Source organism: Ceratotherium simum, chromosome 35 (assembly GCF_057802395.1).
Source record: "Ceratotherium simum simum isolate JZ-2026a chromosome 35, ASM5780239v1, whole genome shotgun sequence".
NCBI classification, from domain to species: domain Eukaryota; kingdom Metazoa; phylum Chordata; class Mammalia; order Perissodactyla; family Rhinocerotidae; genus Ceratotherium; species Ceratotherium simum.
Window position 1 is genome coordinate 26,218,646 of NC_141934.1, and position 17,023 is coordinate 26,235,668.

Here is a 17,023-nt window from a genome sequence, read left to right on the forward strand (position 1 = left end):
AGGCTGCGAGCTGCCGGGGAGCAGGGGGCCCCAGACTCCCTGCTCTGCCCCAGCAACCAGGAGCGGGCCCAGCGATGTCTGCCCAGGACAGCACGGTGAGCGACCAGCAGGGGTCCCGCGGGGATGCGGGGGCACCACGGGCAGGAGGCACCGCAGACGCAAAGGCCTGGAGGCCGTCCAGGTTTGGCAGGTCGCAGAAGCAGAGAGAAGGCTGGAGCAGCCAAGCACAGAGGTGAACGGGGAGTCAGAGGGCGAGGGCAGGGAGTAACGGGAGGAGGGGGAGGCAGGTCACTTAACTCCGCAGACTGGAGTAACATTACTCCCGAGAGTAATAGTGACGACAGTAACAACGGTAGCAGGTACTGTGTGCCCAGTGCTGCGTACGCACTTCACCTCTTAACCCATCTGTCCTCACGACAGCACGACAGAAAACTCGATATACAGAGAAGGAAGCAGGCCCAGAGAGGTTAAGTGGCTTGCCCAAGGCCACACAGCTGGGAAGTGGCTGAGCGGGGGGTTTGAACCAGAGAAGCCTGGTTTGCATCCACTCTGCCACGAGGTGTCGTCATCAAGGAGCACAGAGAGTTTGGGCAGATCCGATTTGCATGTGACAAAGGTCAGGGGCCACTGGACTAGCACGGGGGACTGGAATGGCCGCTAGGAGACCAGGGAAGGGGCCCACACTGAAGGCCTATGTGTATCGACTTTCGTCAGCTCACCCTCTAGCCCTTCCCAGGAAAACACCCCAGAGAAGATTCTGGAAGGCGTCTACAGACCCGCCCCGAAAGCCAACGTGGGGATTTTTCTACTCCAAAGCCTTCTTTTATAGGTTGGGGAAACTGAGGCACAGAAAGACGTGAGGGAGCAAAAGCCACATTCTTAGGCCTCGGATCCAGATGCCGCTTCCCGTCTGCTGGCTCTCGCCGTGACCATCATGAAACTCAGGAACGGGCCAAACCGGCCGCAGAGCCTGAGGCCGCGGGGTCAGGACTCAGGGGCTCCTTTTGTTCCCTTCTGTTTGTTTTGGACACAGAGATGTGCCCAGGCCTGGCAGAGGCCGTGCTGGAAGCAGGAGGAACTCATCCCAGCCTACCAGAGGGACCCATGCCGTGGGCAGGTTCCACGGGCCACGTCACTCCGTGGTCACTTCTGTGTCTTCTCCCCCAAGAGGCCGCACGGCGGATGGATTGCTGGGTGACTTCACGGAGATGGCAAGTCATCGAAAAAACAGAAACAGCCACAGACAGCACGCTCCAGACAGAGCCAGTCGTTGAAACCAAGCGTAAGTCCAGAATAAGTCAGCAAAAGAATTCCTGTTCCCCAGGCCGTGGACAGTGGCCGTCCCTCGGCACTCTGGAAAACCGTCCCCTGACCCAAATTTACCAAGATGCCCCTTCCAGGAACCTACCTGCCTGCCGGGCAAAGCCCCAGACAGCAGGAAAGACCAGCAAAGACCTCACAGGAAACGCTTTGACGGGGCCACCGAGGCCCGGGTGGCGAGGCAGACTCCCAGGGGGAGGCAGGAGGGACCGCCAGGCCGAGTGGCCCTGGGCAAGGCCCCAGCCTCCGCCCGCATCCGTCTGCTCGGCTGTGCAATGGGGGCGCCCCTGCCTGCTGCCTCTCTCGGGGTCAACAGAAACCACACCTGTGGGGGGGCTCGGAGGACCAGAGGGGACCCACAGTCGCGGCCACCTCAGCGTCCAGTGGAAGGGAGCCCCGCTCGCTCCCCCCCTACACAGCCGCCACCTCCTGGCCGGGCGCAGAGACAAGGCTGGGGGAAGAGAGAGAGAGAGTCCAGCTGTTTCTACCTCCTCCTCTCCTGTCCCGCATCCCAGGACTCGGGCAGGCGACTACTCCCCGGGCAGCCTCAGTTTCCCATCTGAAAAGCCACTCACGAGATGGTTCTGTTGACATATGTCCGTAAAGGGGATATGAGTCAGCCATAAAAGGAACGAAGGGCTGACACCAGCTACAACACGGACGAACCTCGAAAACACGATTCGAAGTGCAAAAGCCGACCCAAGAGGCCACACAGTGTGACCCCACGTTTGTGAAATGTCCAGAGCAGGTGAGTCCAGAGAGATAGGGAGGAGACGGTGGTGACTGGGGGCTGGGGAGGGGCATGGCAGTGACTGCTCACGGGTGTGGGGTGCCTTGGGCTGATGAGAATGTTCTGGAACTATACGGAGGAGTGGTGGCACAACACTGTTTATGTACTAAAACCTAATGAATTATTCACTTTAAAATGGTTAATTTTAGGGCCGGCCCTGTGGCTTGGTGGTTAAGTGTGCGCGCTGCGATGCTGGCGGCCCGGGTTCGGATCCTGGGTGCGCATCGAGGCACCACTTCTCCGTTCATCCTGAGGCCGAGTCCCACATGCAGCAACTAGAAGGATGTGCAGCTACGACACACAACTATCCACTGGGGCTTTGGGGGGAAAAAATAAAATAAATAAAATCTTAAAAAAAAAAATGGTTAATTTTATGTGATGTGAATTTCACCTCAATTCAAAATAAACAAAAAGAGGCCCGGGCTGAACGGACACCATTCCGGTCGGTTTGCTGACTTTCTGAAAGCCGTGCCCACCTCTCAGCCGATGCGGCTCCCTGACCCCAGGCCTGGAGCCGTCAGACATTCAATAAACATTTATTGAGCCCCAACAGTATGCACTGGGCCCGGGAACACAGCAGGGAACAGGACAAGGATCCTGCCCTCGTGGAGCTGACAGGGGACGAGTGAGACAGCCCACGGTACAGGAAGACCTGACGTACTTCAGGGAGGGACGGCGGCTGTGGCCGGGCAGTCCGTGAGGCGGGACACTTCTGGGGAAGCTGGATGAAGTGAGGGAGGTGGGTGTGGGGACGCCCCAGGAAACAGTGTCCCAGGCAGAGGAACAGCCAGGGCAAAGGCCCTGAGGGGGACCTCACCCGGTGAGCTCCCGGGACAGCCAGGGGGCAGCATGGCCGGAGCGACCGGGCAGAGGGGAGTGGGCAGGGAGGTCAGCCGTGTCACCGGCTCCCGATGGCACAGGGCCTCGCAGGCCACCAAGAGGCCTTTAAATCTGAAGAGTGATAAAATAAAATTCACAGCTGCGTTAGTTTCCCGTGGCTGCTGAAATAAACGACCACAAACCGGGGGGCTTAACGCAACAGCAGTTCCTCCCCTCACGGCTCTGGAGGCAGAAGTCGGGCATCCAGGCGTCGGCGGGGCCCTGCTCCCACCGCAGGCTCTGGGGGGACCCTGCCCCTTCCAGCTGCAGGGGCTCCAGGGGCCCCTCGGCTCGCGGCCGCATCCCTCCCGCCCCTGCTGCCGTCTCCACGGGGCTGTCCCGCTAACTGTCTTCCCCGACAAGGGCGTCTGCTGTGGGCTGTGGGGCCCGTCCTAATCGAGGATGAGCTCATCGCGAGGTCCTCCACTTGGTCACATCTGCAAAGACCCTTGTCCAAACAAGGTCACATTCACGGGTTCCGAGCAAACGTATCTTTTGGGAGCCATGAGTCAACCCACCACCACGATCTAGACTCGCCCTTCGGCCGCACGCAACGCCCAGATCCGTGCGTGGCCTCCCCTCTCCTCCCCGCACCGAGCCCGGGGAGCCCGGCTGGAGGCTGCGGGGCACGGGCTTTAGCGTCCCCAGGAGCCCCCGGGACCCGCGGCCAGCCCCCTCCTGCCGGAGCCAGAGAAGAGCACACCCCGAGGAACCCAGACCCCCTTCCCCGAGAGAGGTGTCGGAGAACCACTCACGGGCGGCTTGACGGGCGCGAAACAGGCACGACCTTTGCCCCCAAACGAGACTTCCCGAGAGCGCGATGCATGCTGCTCCCCCGTCGCCTCGCCCAGGCACAGGACGCTCCCCACAAAGCGCCAAGTTAAACCCTTGGCCAGTTAAACCCTGGCCAAAGGCAGCCAACCGCCCCCTAGGGCTGTTTTCCGCGTGCTGTTTTATTTTCACAAGGGGCCGCCCCCACCCACAGCAGCTGCGAGCGGGCAGCGGGCAGGGCTACGGCTCACTCCAGACTCCCGGCCACGGGCAGGGCCGTCCTGCGGCAGAGGGCACAGCAACTGCAGGTGGGCTGGGCCCGGGCGCCTACACCCCAGGGGCAGCACAAGGAAGAGGTGTCCAGGAGGCCTCCGGCCACCGCCAGCTGGAACCCAGGGGCACACGCGCCCAGCGTGCCAGGCGTTGGGTGCCAGGCTCACACGTGCTCCCTACGTCTCACAGCAATGGGCGTATTGCTATCCCCATTTTACATACGGGGAAACCGAGGACAGAGAGAGCACGCAGCTCGCAAGTGCCCACCGAGTGTGACACCCGAGTCTGTGTCACTAACCACTAGGCATTACTGTCTCTCAGTGCACTTCAGGCTCCACTGGAGACGCAATATTGTTCTCAGAGAACTGCTGCAGCCTCGGGCCCCAAGTTTCGGAAACGAGATCTCCAGAGGCGTTAAACGTGACTTCCCAAGGCTTGGGACCTTCTGGAACATTCCATGGGACATTCTGCCCAGATCACAGAGGGCAAAATACTTTGAGATGAAAGTCACAGCTAAGAACAGAGGCCACAGAATGATGACAGCCAGCTGTGGCCAACAAGGAAGCTCTTTCTGGCACACAGCGTTTTTTAAAAATTAGGACGTTGCTTATAAAACCCAGACTTCCAGCTTCTCTTGGAAAAAAAATCAGAGTATCCAGCATGCCGGTTAGCCACAATCCCCGCCCCTCCCTTTCACCTCATTCCCTTCCTTGACTGTGTCTGAGGTTGGGACCTCCCTTCCCCCGCCTCCCTGCTGCTGGAAACAGCTGGACAAGTGTTGAAAGCCTCACTCAGGGAGGAAATGCACAAGAGAAGGAGCGCCACTCTGGGGGCCTCAGGTGACTCTCCTCCTCGGCTGGCTGTGCTGGTGCCACGACCGGCCTGAGAACACGGCCCACACAGAAGGAAGCTGAGACAGAGCCAGCTCCCTGAGGCGTGGTCTGAGCCCCTGGATCCAGCCGTGCCTGAACTTGTCCTATCCCGGAGTTTGCCGTTATGTGCACCCAGTAATTCCTCCTTGTGGCCTAAACCAGCCTGAGTGTGTCTCCACCACGACTCAGGAGTCCTAACTAATCGCCCTCGGGTCTTGCCTCAACAGACACTTGTCCAAGGAAGCCTGTCCTGACCACAAATGCAGACCTTATTATGCTCCAGCGATGACCTGACCTCTGTCCCCATGACCCTCACCACCCTCAATGGCACTGTCTCTCTGGACACTAAACTCCTCAAAGGCATGGATGACATCCAACTTCTCCGTCATTCTGATGATCTCAGCGGCCTACAAATGTCCGGAACATTCCATGTGCCCAATAAATGTAAATTAATCAACCAGCAAAAGAATAAAAGGGAGAAGCAAAAGCCACTATACTTGATTTCTGCCTTAAATGTGAACGGCCTCAGACCCAGAGAACCACTCCTGGCCCCCTGGCGCTGCTCCAGCCAGGTAGGCCTCCTCGGCATTCCTGAAACATGATGGCCTCAGGGCCTTTGCACATGCTGCTCCCCCTACCTGGAAAGCTCATCCCTCTTCCTTTTGCATCATTGCCAGGTCCCAGCTCAAATGCCACCACCTCGGAGACCACCCTTGATACCTCTGCCTAAAATGAGCCTCCCTGAAACTAAAGTCGCCCCACCGTCCCCCGCCCTGCGTCACTCCACAGCCGGCATTCCCCGCCTTGCAGTCCCGTGTTTGTTTTCTGCACCCCACCCTCTCCCCGGCCAGCCCCATCAGGTCCACAAGGCCGGGCCCTGGCACCTTGTTCACTGCATATCCCCTACCCCCTCGCCCCGAGGAGGCCACGGGGACACCAGGCTGGCTGCAGGGAGGCAGGAAGCAGACCCCTGGTATCCCGACCAGTCCCGCCCAGCCCTGAGCAGCTGCTGCATGCCTGAGGCCCTACGTGGCCCACGGAGCCTGGCCCACGGCCGGCGCAGCCCTGCCAAGAGATCCAGGCTGGCTCCGGGCTCCGGGAGGGCTGCAGGTGGCGCCCGCACGGTCCCCACAATTAACAGCAGGTGCTGCGGAGTCAAGCCGCCTGGGTTCAAACCCCAGCCCTGCCAGCTGCCAGCTGTGTGACCCAGAGCAAGTCACTCAACCTCTCTGTGCCCCCAGCTTCCCCACCTATAAAACGGGGCCGATAACAACAGCACCTGTCTCGCAGGGCTGCCGCGGGCAGAACATGAGTGAACGTACGTGGTAACTCAGCAGGCAGCCTGGCACAAAGGAAACGCTCAGGAATCGTGAGAAATGACCGTCAATGCTGGTGATGACGACGGGGGCAAACCCTCACGTTGCCTGAAGGCAGGAAACGTCAGCTTGGGCGGTAAATGCCGCATCTGCTCTGTGCCAGGGCCTGTCTGAAGCGCTTCACACACATCGATTCCTCCAAGGAACGTTCATTACTATTCAGTGTGCTCGTTCCTGCTTTTCCAGGCAGCCTCCCTGGATTGCTCCGTCCCCAGGAGCACCACGGACACACACAGTTCTTCACGGGAGTCTGTCCTCAACCCCCCTCTCCGTCCCGGCCGCAGTGAGGGGCAGGGACAGCCCCCGAGCCCCAGGAGCCTGAAGTCAGCACACAGGAACGCAGGCCCCCCGCACCCCCCACAGAGAGTGACGGGGCCGGGCGGGGGGTTCCCTGCCCGCAGGCTGCAGAGGGGCCACTCCCGGTGGGGGCCCGGGCGTCCCGAGGGCTCAGGCCCCACTGCCCTGCACGAGGCCAGATGACCCAAGACACAGCAGGCCGTGAAAGACCAGGTGTCCACTCTGGCTGGGGGCCTGGGGTCCCCACGGACAGCGCGGGAGAACAACACTGCCCCCAGCCACCCCCATCCTTTCTGTCCCCAAAATGAGGTGGGCGCAGCTGGTCTCCTCTTCCCACCGGACAGACAGACAGCGAGCTCGCCAGTCAGGCCACCATGGTCGCCCGGCATGGCAGGGACCCCGAGAGCCAGCCCTGAGCACGTACCCTTCGCTTCTCGGACAGGAGAGGGGAGCCCCTCCACGCGGGGACCCGAGGTGGCCTCTGTTCCCCAAACCAGGCGGTAAGAGCTGGTCAGACCGCCACCCCCCAGCCGTGCCGCCTCCCTCCGGTCCCTCCACCTCCCGGAGCCTCGGTCTCCTCATCTGGAAAATGGGTCTAGTGGTCATTCTCACAGTGCCACAGGCAGGACCAGGAGGCCCGAAGAGCCAGCAAATCAAAGCCACAAAAACACAAAGCAGATCTGGGAAGAAGCTATTTTAATTTCAGCACATGGGCTCGCTTTGTCATGAAATGAAACACAACTGTACTTTACGTTCCGAACGGTTTCTGCCTGGGGAAGGGAGACCGTGATCTTTTCAGCCTTTAAGCCCCTTGAGGCCTCAAGCCACCCTAGGTTAGCATCTCTCTCAAAAGGCCGTTGTCAGTAAAGGCGGAAAGCCTTGACACAGCACCCAGCACAGAGACAGCACTAACAGAGACGCCCCTCACAGCACGACGGGAGGCCGAGGAGGAGAACAGGACGGACGCGGGCTCTGGGGCAGACAGCCCGGGCTCGAGTCACAGGCTGTGTGACCCCAGGCAGGTCACTTAACCTCTCTGTTCCCCGGCTTCCTCGTCTGGAAAGCGGGGATGATGGTAATCCCTACTTCACCGGGGGTTTTGGAAGATGGACTAAATTACACCATGTGAAGTGCAACACGATCACTATCACAAACCCTGTTATCACTACTGCTGTCATCGCAGCAATTTCAGAACTCGCATAGGTTTATAAACCCGACTGCAGGATAAAGACAAGGCCGCCTGGATCCTGGGGCCCAAGGGACCCCACCACCGCCCCGGCCGGGGGCAGGGACGACTGTCAGATGGAGGAGACACGTCGGAGCCCAAGACTAACAGCGAGAACAACCACGGGGCCGGCATCCACCGTAATCACGAATTTGACGTAATTAGGCCCCCCACTAACTAACTTCATTACTTATTTATTTACGGGATTGCTCATTTAATTACGGGCCTCCTTCCCCGAAAAGTCATCTTAGCTGACACCCCGCGGGCGAGGCAGGAGGCGGCCCCCCTTCTGCCCTGACCCCCATTCCCGGGCTCTGGGCTCGCCCCAACACAGCCCCCCGAAGGCCTGCGTGCCCCTGCCCAGGACGAGAGGATGGCGCAAGGGCCCACATTCACTCAACAGCTCGGCGCCAGTGGACGGCGCTCGACCGCCAAGGCGGGACCCTCCCGCACCCTCATCTCTCCACAGAGGGAACCCTTGGGGAAGAAGGCCACCAATTCCCTGCGTGACCCTTGTGACCTCGTGACTCTCGGGATCTCGTGACCGGCAAACATGTCAGTGCAACAAATGGGGCAGGTACGTCCCAGCATGGCGGAGAAGAAAGCGCTCAACTCTCGCCAGGTGACTTTCGGTAAGTCCCCTGACCTCTCAGAGCCCCGGTTTCCTCGGCTGTAAAATGGGGGTGTTAACACACCCACAGCCAGCCAGCCCCCAAACCCAGCTGCTGCTACCCTGCGCCGCCCCGTGGTCTCAGCCAGTGCAATAAGGCACGAAAAGCAACACGAGGCGCAAAGACCTCCTAGCTTTGCCCATCCCAGCCCCAAACTGGAAACAACCTAAATGTCCATCAATCACGAACGGCTAAGCGAACTTCGATACGGTCATACCGTGGAGTATTACTCAGCAATGAAAAGGAATGAACTACTGACACAGGAAGAACACGGATGAACCTCAAAACCATTCTGCCGGGTGAGAGAAGCCTGACACAAAAAAGTGCATGTGTGATCACTTTATCATGAAACTCCAGAAGATTCCACAACTTCTATGACAGACAGCAGATCAGCAGGTGCTTCTGGTGGGGGAATGGGAATCTTTTGGGGGAGATGGAAACACTCGATATCTTGACTGTGGTTGCTGTTCTACGAATGTTTACATTTGTCAACACTTGTGGAAGTGACCCTTAAAATGGGCAGGTTAATTACATCTCGGTAAGGCTGATTTTTTTAAAACGTAACAAAAATATATACCTCTATATTAGCACCACCAACTCCAATCCCGTGCCCAGGGACGGTCTCCCCACTCCCGGGTCAGCCCCTTGAGATCCCCCAAAGCCCCCAATTTATGAGTGCTGGACAAGGCAGGGCGGGGCTGACTCCCAGATCTGTCCCTTCCTCGCTGGGTCATTTCGAGGAAATCACTTTGCCTCTCTGTGCATCAGGCTCCCATGGATGGAAGCAGAGTTACAAATAGCACGCTCCTGGGAGAGCTGTTATAAAATGAACCGAGGTGAAGGTACCAGCTACAGGCCCTGGCATACAGCAGGGGCCTCATTATTGCTGCTGCAAAATGATGAACAGGCTAGCACCAGGCCCAGCGTGGACAGGACTGGCCAGGACTCTTGTGCCCCCGACACACAAGCTCCCCGCCAGACAAGACTCCAGGCCCAGTTCACCGAAGGCTCCAGGCTGCCAGGCTCGGGCCAGGGCCTTTAACTGATGCCTGCCGTCCAGGACAGGACGAGGCTCCTCGGCCCCACCTAGCCCGCTCCTCCCAGCAGGGCGGAGCCAAAAGGATGGGGGCTCTGTAGGGAGGGGTCGGCCCTGAGGGGGATGCAGGACCCCCGAGAGGTCACTTCAGGACAGGAGCCGGCCCGCGGAGGGGACGTCCTGGTGAGAGAACACCTTGGGGGTCTGGCCGCCGTGTATACACTCACTGGGCAGGACAAGGGTCACCCATTTATGAAAGAAAAAAGATGACAATAATGAGAGGAAGACGAGGCGGGCTGCAGGGACGGGGGTTGATTCTGTGCGGGCTCACCTGACCTGTCCCACGGCTCCCGCCACCCCGAGTGACGGAGCGGGCAGGCGGGCCGGGAGCCGGCTAGAGGGGCCGCAGGCAGACACGCTCAGCTGGCCTCGCCCCGCCCGCCCGCCATCAGAGGCACCATTAATTGCTGTCATTTGAGGGTGGCCTGTGGGGAGGAGGACGGGGTGGGGGGGGAGGGGGAGGGGGGAGGGGGGGAGGGCAAGTCAGAGGGGGAGGGGGAAGGAGGGACAGCCGGCCCACACTGAGCATCCCGAGCTGAAGAAGACTGAACCCCACGGGCTCTCCTCCTCTGCCCGATGGAGGGACCAGGCCTCGCCCACCCAGGGGCAAAGCCAGGGGACCTACTGCCCGGGTGGGGCCAGCAGAGTCCAGAGAGGCATGATTCTGCCGGCCGAGCCCCGTGGACGTCCCCCCACATCCACACCTGGTCACTCATCCGCCCGCGGTTGGTCCCGACCCTCCTCCCCAGGGGTCCGGAAGGCCGGCCGCCCCAGCCCCGTCCACTCCCAGCCTCCACCACATCCGAACCCTCACCCCCCGGGGCTCTGAGCCACCGGGCACCGCGCTGGGAGAGGTTCAAGGCACGGCGAACCCCACTTTCCCACCTGCGCCCCGGGGCTCACGCGGCCCCCCAACCTAGGATGCCTGGAGCCCCCGACCCCACAGAGACGATCAAACCTACACCTGGCCTCGGGCTGGGCCCAACGCCTCCTGCTCCGAGGACCTTGACCCGCACAGAAGACTCCGGAGCTGGGCGCCCCGGGTTCAAATCCTCCCTCTGCCGCTGGTACCTGGGGACCCCACTCCCCGCCCAGCGCCTCGGTTTCCTCGCCTGTGGAACGGGGATGACGACAGCGCCCGTCTCGTGGGCGCTCTGAGGGTTAACAAGATGATTCCGCAGAGTGCTGAGGGCGGGCGGGACGCCACTGCTGTCCCACTGTCACCCCACGTTAGCCACTCTGGCCCTCACACGCGGCCCCTTCTCCCTCTAATCGGGGTTCTGTCTGCGGGACGCCTGCTCCCGACCCCTGCCTCGGGCCCCTCCAGACCTCTCCTGGGTCTCAGAAAGGCCCCGAGCTGCCCACTGGGAGCCGGGGGCCGGGGGTCCATCCAGCGCCTGTCTGCGGGGAGGGGAGCTCAGAGCACCCTCCGCGGCCCCTCCCAGCCGCCCCCCGCCCCGCCCAGACGGGCCCTGTCTCAGGGCTGAGGAGCCACTTGGGTCCTGCCAGGGGCTGGGGGGCAACAGGCTCCCTCGCAGGGGGAGGGCCCCCTCCCCGCCCGCCTCCCTGTCCCCTCCCCTCCTACCCCCCCATAGTGATGGATCGCCCCAGGGGAGGAAGCTAAGTGCTTGCAGACAAAAAGCCCTTTTATCATCCTCAGGTGGCCGGAGGCCTGAGGGGCAGATAACTCAGCTGGGGAGGAGGGCCCCCATTAGGCCACGACGCAGAGTGATGGAGGACCACGCGCAGAGCAGGAGGAAGGGGAAACACCCCAGACCAGGCCAGCTTTCTTCCACCTTCAAAGGCACCAAGAACGCCAGGAGGAAACCCTGGCCGGGCTGATCCCCCCGGGGGGGACCGCCACCAGTGTCGCCCACGCCTCCCACCTCCAAGATGAAACCTGCTGCTTGGGGTGCGGGCCCGGCTCAGGAAGCAGGCAGTCCTGCCTCCTGGGGGCCCCACAGGCTCAGGAGCAAGGGAGAAAGGAATGCCCCAAGGAAAGCCCACCCACGGGACGCGTGCAGACCTCAGCAAACCAAGAGACCCGTTCCACGCAGCCTCAGGGCCTTTGCACGGGTGGCTCCCTCTGCCTGGGACACCCTTCCTACACAGACGGCATGCTCCCTTCCTCCTCTCCCGCAGCTCTCTGCTCAAAGGCCACCTGCTCAGAGAGGCCCACCCTGACCCCCCATTGGCAACCGCAACCCCCAGCCCACCCACACATTCCCCAAACCCCTTCTCTGCTGGTTCTTCACCCCAGCGCTTCCCGCTGAAGGACACACTGTGTACCTGACTCGTCTCCTGTCTGTCTCGCCAGGGAGGACGAGATGCTCGGCCATCTCTTCACAGCAGCACCCAGAGCAGGGCCTGGCACACACGAGGTGCCCTAGACATAACTGTTCAGTGACTGAACGTCTTCGGAAGAAGAATGACGTCTCCTGGTGGCAGCCAGTCCTGTGCCCAGCAGTGCCCTTGACGACCCTTGTAAGACACCCATTTGACAGACGAGGAAACCGAGGCACAGAAGCGTCTCAACACCCTGGGAGTCGCACCCAGATCCGCGGGAGGCCCCCCCCGCTGCAGAACGGCCTCGGGAACGCAGGATGCCAGTCCAGGGCTGGGGGTCGGGGACGAGGACTGAAACTCCCCCGACCCGCCTCTCAGCCCTGCGGCCTCGGGGAGACCCGTTTCCACCTCTCGGCCTCAGTTTACCCCTCTGCAGAATGGGGCTGCACGGTGACCCCTGCTATCCCTCCGAGGACACTGCCCTGTCCCTGCCTGCACCCGGTGTGGCCTCGATGGGGGGACAACAGTGAGAGGCACTGGCAGCCCAGGGACGCGGAAAGTGCTGGATCTCAACCCTGCACTGGAAGCCCAAGGTCAGACGGGGGGCCCTCCTCAGGCCTCCCTGGGGGCTGGGCCCGCTGACCCCTCCCACCCCCAGAGGAGCAGCTCAGTCAGTGACGCGCAGAGAGACGCTGCAGCGCTGACGAGCGCTCACCACCTGCTAGGCACCGAGGGCTCACGGCGGCCGGCGGCCCTCGCCCCACGTCCCGAGTCTCCAGCCTTGGTGGGCTGACCGTGCTCAGCGTCACAGAGCCGGGAAGGGGCCCAGCTGCACGTGCGGGAGGCTACTCTCTGTGTCCCAGCGGCCACACCCACTGACCACCCCTTCCTCCACTAGCACAGACAGAGCTGGACTCACCCCGTCCCGGGGCCCCCCAACACGTCCCCTCCAAGAGGCGTCCTCCGCTGCTCCCCCAAATCACCAGGCTCTCAGGGAGGGGAGTGGAGTTTCCTCATCACACCCACTGGGGTCTCCAGGGACCTGACTGCCTCTCCCAGGCCCAGGTCAGCAGCCTGTCTCCCCCGGCTGAGCCCCACGACGCAGGGGACGGGGACCAGACACAGGCAGAGGGGGCCGCAGATTCAGCTCCCTCCTCTGCAAGGTCTCCCGGCTGCTTAAATAAAACTACAAAAACAACAAAAACTTAGCAACAATCCACTCATCACCAACGCTATGGGGGGATTTGATTCTGTCCTCTCTTTACAGACGGGGAAACTGAGGCACAAGGTGGTGCAGGGCCTTGCCCAAGGTCGCACAGACAATAAGTGACAGAGGGAGCTCTGCACGCAGGGACCAGGCCCCAGAGTCCCTTCTGGGGAGCACGGTGCCTCTCCCGGTTACAGAACAATAGAAAACGAAAGACACTGTGTGCCACCAGCCCAGCACCCACCTCCAAGCCTTTGCCCACCGCCCTGACCACACTGGGACTGCCCCCCCTCCCCGGACACCCCAAGCCCCAGGTGTGCCCCGAGGACGCTCCCCAGTCCCCCTGGAGGAGCTCTCCGTGGAGACCCCTGATGTCAGGGGGAGGAGGGACAGGGGCAGTGGGCACAGACCCGCGCCAACAGGCCTCAGTCCGCTCGGCTGTGACCCGAGCATGCTGGAGAGGAAGCTGCCAGGTTCCCTGGGGGGTCAACAAAGGGCTCAAGTCCCAGCTCTCTGCTTCAGCTAAGACTTGGGATGGGTGACCCATCTGTGCCTCAGTTTCCCCTTTGTAAAATGAGGATAACAGCCCAGGCCGGAGCACTGCTGTGGGGTGACACGTGAAGGGCATTCATGGTGACTCTTAGCGCGTTGAGCACCTCCCCTGTGCCCGGCGCCGCTCCACGTGAGCCATTCAACGGTCACGGCCGCCCTGCGAGGGGACGCTGCTATTACCCCCAGTTTGCAGGTGGTGAAGTGGAGGCACAGGGAGGTGAAGCGACGCTCCAGGGGCCCAGCAGGAAAGTGGCCTGGAACCCAGCCGCCCCCTCTCCCGTGGGCACGGGGACCACGCGGCACACGTGTCTGGCCCAGGGCTTCCTGCCACACGGCCCCCAGCCTGCGGGCCCTTCCTCGGGCCCTGCCCTCCCCGCCTGCGGCCACCTTCCAGCACATAAGCCAGGCGCCCTGAACCCCAGAGACGAGAACCCACGTCCCACATCCGCGGTCAGAGACCACCCTTCCCTCAGGCATCCTCGGAACTCCACTGCCCTCGGCCGGAAATATCCCATCCCTGGGGGACCCACAGCCTCCCCCAGCCGCTCCCCACCCTCGGCAACTCTGGGGTGCCGGACCCCCCCAACAAGGCCACGCCGAGCCCCCCCACATCCGCCAGCCACTCCCGACTCCCCGCCATGAAAAGCAAGGTCCAGCCATGTGGATGCCCTAGAGACAGCGAGTGGGGACAGACATGAACCTACCAGAAACGGCCTCCAGAGACGCCGTGTCCTCAGACTCCGGAAGACCTGCAGGAGAAGAGACGGTCTCGTTAGTCACGATCGCAGCCTCCACGCACGTCCGTGTGCGGGCAGACGGCAGGGCCGCTGGGCTGGGCCCGGTGCACCGGATACATCAGGCCAAGGATCTCTCATGACAACCCCGTGGGGCAGGTACCGCCACCCCATCTGACAGAGGAAACTGAGGCTCAGAGAACCAAAGGCACAGGCCCGAGGTCCCACAACTAGGGAGTTACAGACTGTGTGGGTATAGAGGTAGCCCGCACCCCCTCGAGGCCACCAAGGGGCCCGGGGCCACATCACGCTTCCCTGTGAAACCCCCGTTAACTTCCCAGGGGACCCATACACAAGCGTGCAGGCGACACCTGGGGGGGGGGGCGACTCTTCTCATTCGAGAATTTCTAACCGAGTCATGTTCAAGGTCAAAACCAGTGCAATAAAACCAGGGTCCAGAATATAAAAAGGATACCCACAAATAAATAAGAAGGAACCAGTCAACGGAATAGAAAAACGGGCAGACAGACTTGAGACACTTCACAAAAGTGGATCTACAGATGGCCAACAAGCACACGAAAAGGTGCGAAGATCTCAGTCACCAGGAAAGTGCAAGTTAAACCCACGAGCAAGCACCGCACGCCCACCGGGATGGCTAAGACAAGGACAGACAGTACCAAGTGTTGACGAGGACACAGGTCGGCAGACCCCTCAGACATCACTGGTGGATGCAAAATGGTGCAAGTGTTTTGAAAAAAAAAGGTGGGCAGTTTCCTATCAAGTTAAACATACACCCGGGCGACCGTACGACCCAGCAATTCCTCTCCTGGGGATTGAAACCGTGTGTCCACCAAAGACTCACACACGAACGTTCACAACAGCTCGACTCATAATCACGAAAACACTGAAGGCCATCCCACTCTCCATCAACAGATGCAGGGATAAACAACCGGGGTACAGCCAGACCACGGGATCCTCCTCCCCAATAAAATGGAAAGAACCACAGACACACGCAGCCACACAGAGGAACGTCAGCCTCACGCTGAGCACGAAGCCACTCTCCCAGGGCTACACCGCCAGGGTTCCATTTACAGGATTCTGGGAAAGGCAAAACTCCACATTCACGGTAGAGAGGTCCACCGAGGTGGTCACACGGGAACAAAAGGGGAATCCCACGAAGGGTAGGATGCCGGTCCTCCGAGGAGAAGGAGGTGGTGCACGGCGTCTCCTCTGTAAAGACTCATTACGCTGCGTCCACGTGTTTACACCTTCTCTATCATGTTACCTTCTGCGTGAAAAAGAACAAGTCAAAAAAACAGTACAGTGGGGGCCGGCCCAGTGGCATAACGGTTAGGTGTGCGCAAGCCACTTCGGTGGCCCAGGTTCGGATCCCGGGTGCGCACCAACACACTGCTTGTCAAGCCATGCTGTGGCAGCACCCCATATAAAGTAGAGGAAGACGGGCACAGATGTTAGCCCAGGGCCAGTCTTCCTCAGCAAAAATAAAATAAAATAAAAAACAGTACAGTGGGCAGAGCACTGGGAAGAGGGCCCAAAAACCTGGCTGTGGGCCCAGCTCTCCCACTGATGGCCGTGACCTTGGCAAGCCCCCAGCCCTCTCTGGGCTCGGTCTCCCATCTGGAAAATGGGCTGGGTCCCCAGCTATCTCCGAGTCATTCACAAACATCGCCATCTCCAGTGGAACTTTAAGGGCCCCTTCTCCACCCCGGCTGACCTCCGGGACCAGAGACGAGAGGAGCTGGGGCCGCCTGCCCTCACAAGGCGGGGGCAGCCGCGTGCAGTGCTCAGGCACTGCAACCAGGCCCCCTGGGTTCAAACCTGGCTCTGCCCTTCCTAGCTGTGCATCCTGGGACGAGCAGCTTCCCCTCTCTGAGCCTCAGTTTCCTCAACTCTAAAATGGCCACGATGATGAAAACAGTGGCCTCACGGGGATGCCGGGACGGAAAGTGTGTGCAGAGCCAGCGTGCGCACACCGCCAGCACTCAACTACCGCTGGCGCGACCACTACCCCTGTCCAGGGGCTGGCAGCTCAGCTCCAAGAGCCCGTTGTCCCCAGCAGGCCCTTTCCGACCCCGAGGAGCCCTAAACGGGGCGGCTGCAGGCAGCTCATGGAGAACAATCCCGCCTCTTCTTTCCTGCCCTTTTTTCTGTTTTCTCGTTTGTTGTTTTTCACTGCGATGCCCCCAGGCTTGGCACTCGGTCCTGCCATCTGCGGCAGCTCCAGAGACAGGCCCTGCGGGGCGGCTGGAAGCTGGGAGGGCCCGGGCACCGCTCCACAGCCGCCCCAGCCCCCGGAAGCCTTGTGGCCAGTCCCCTGCAGTAGGTCCCACAAAGGGCCCGGGAGGGTCAGGCCCGAGGGGGGGCCCTCACCAGGAGCCACCTTGGAGGGACAGCTGGGAGAGCAGACCCCATCTTCTTCAACCTTCTTCCAACCGCAGCCAGCCCCTCCTGCCGTCCCCAAACGGACACAGGGCACCCAGCGGTGTGGGGTCACACGGCCCAGGGCATCTCCCAGCAATGACTGAGTGACACGCAGGTCCAGAGAGGGGTTCCCAACCTAGAGAACTCGGGGCGGAGGGGCTTCCCGGGAGAGGCGACAGCCAAGGTGAGCCCCACGGAGGAGCCGCGCTGGCCAGAATCGGGGGAGACGCCG

General features: G+C 61.2%; 1 protein-coding gene across 19 annotated transcripts in view; it reads right to left on the bottom strand.

Annotated features, from left to right (window-relative positions):
• NCOR2 (nuclear receptor corepressor 2) overlaps nt 1-17,023 on the bottom strand; it is a 216,405-nt gene that overhangs the window by 172,229 nt on the left and 27,153 nt on the right. For 18 of the 19 annotated variants that reach the window (XM_087423447.1, XM_087423444.1, XM_087423436.1 and 15 more), the window contains exon 2: nt 14,320-14,364. The exons of the other annotated variant lie outside the window; for it this stretch is intronic. The gene's annotated coding sequence lies outside the window, so the exon portion shown is untranslated. The remainder of the gene's footprint in view (nt 1-14,319; nt 14,365-17,023) is intronic. 19 annotated transcript variants of the gene reach the window in all.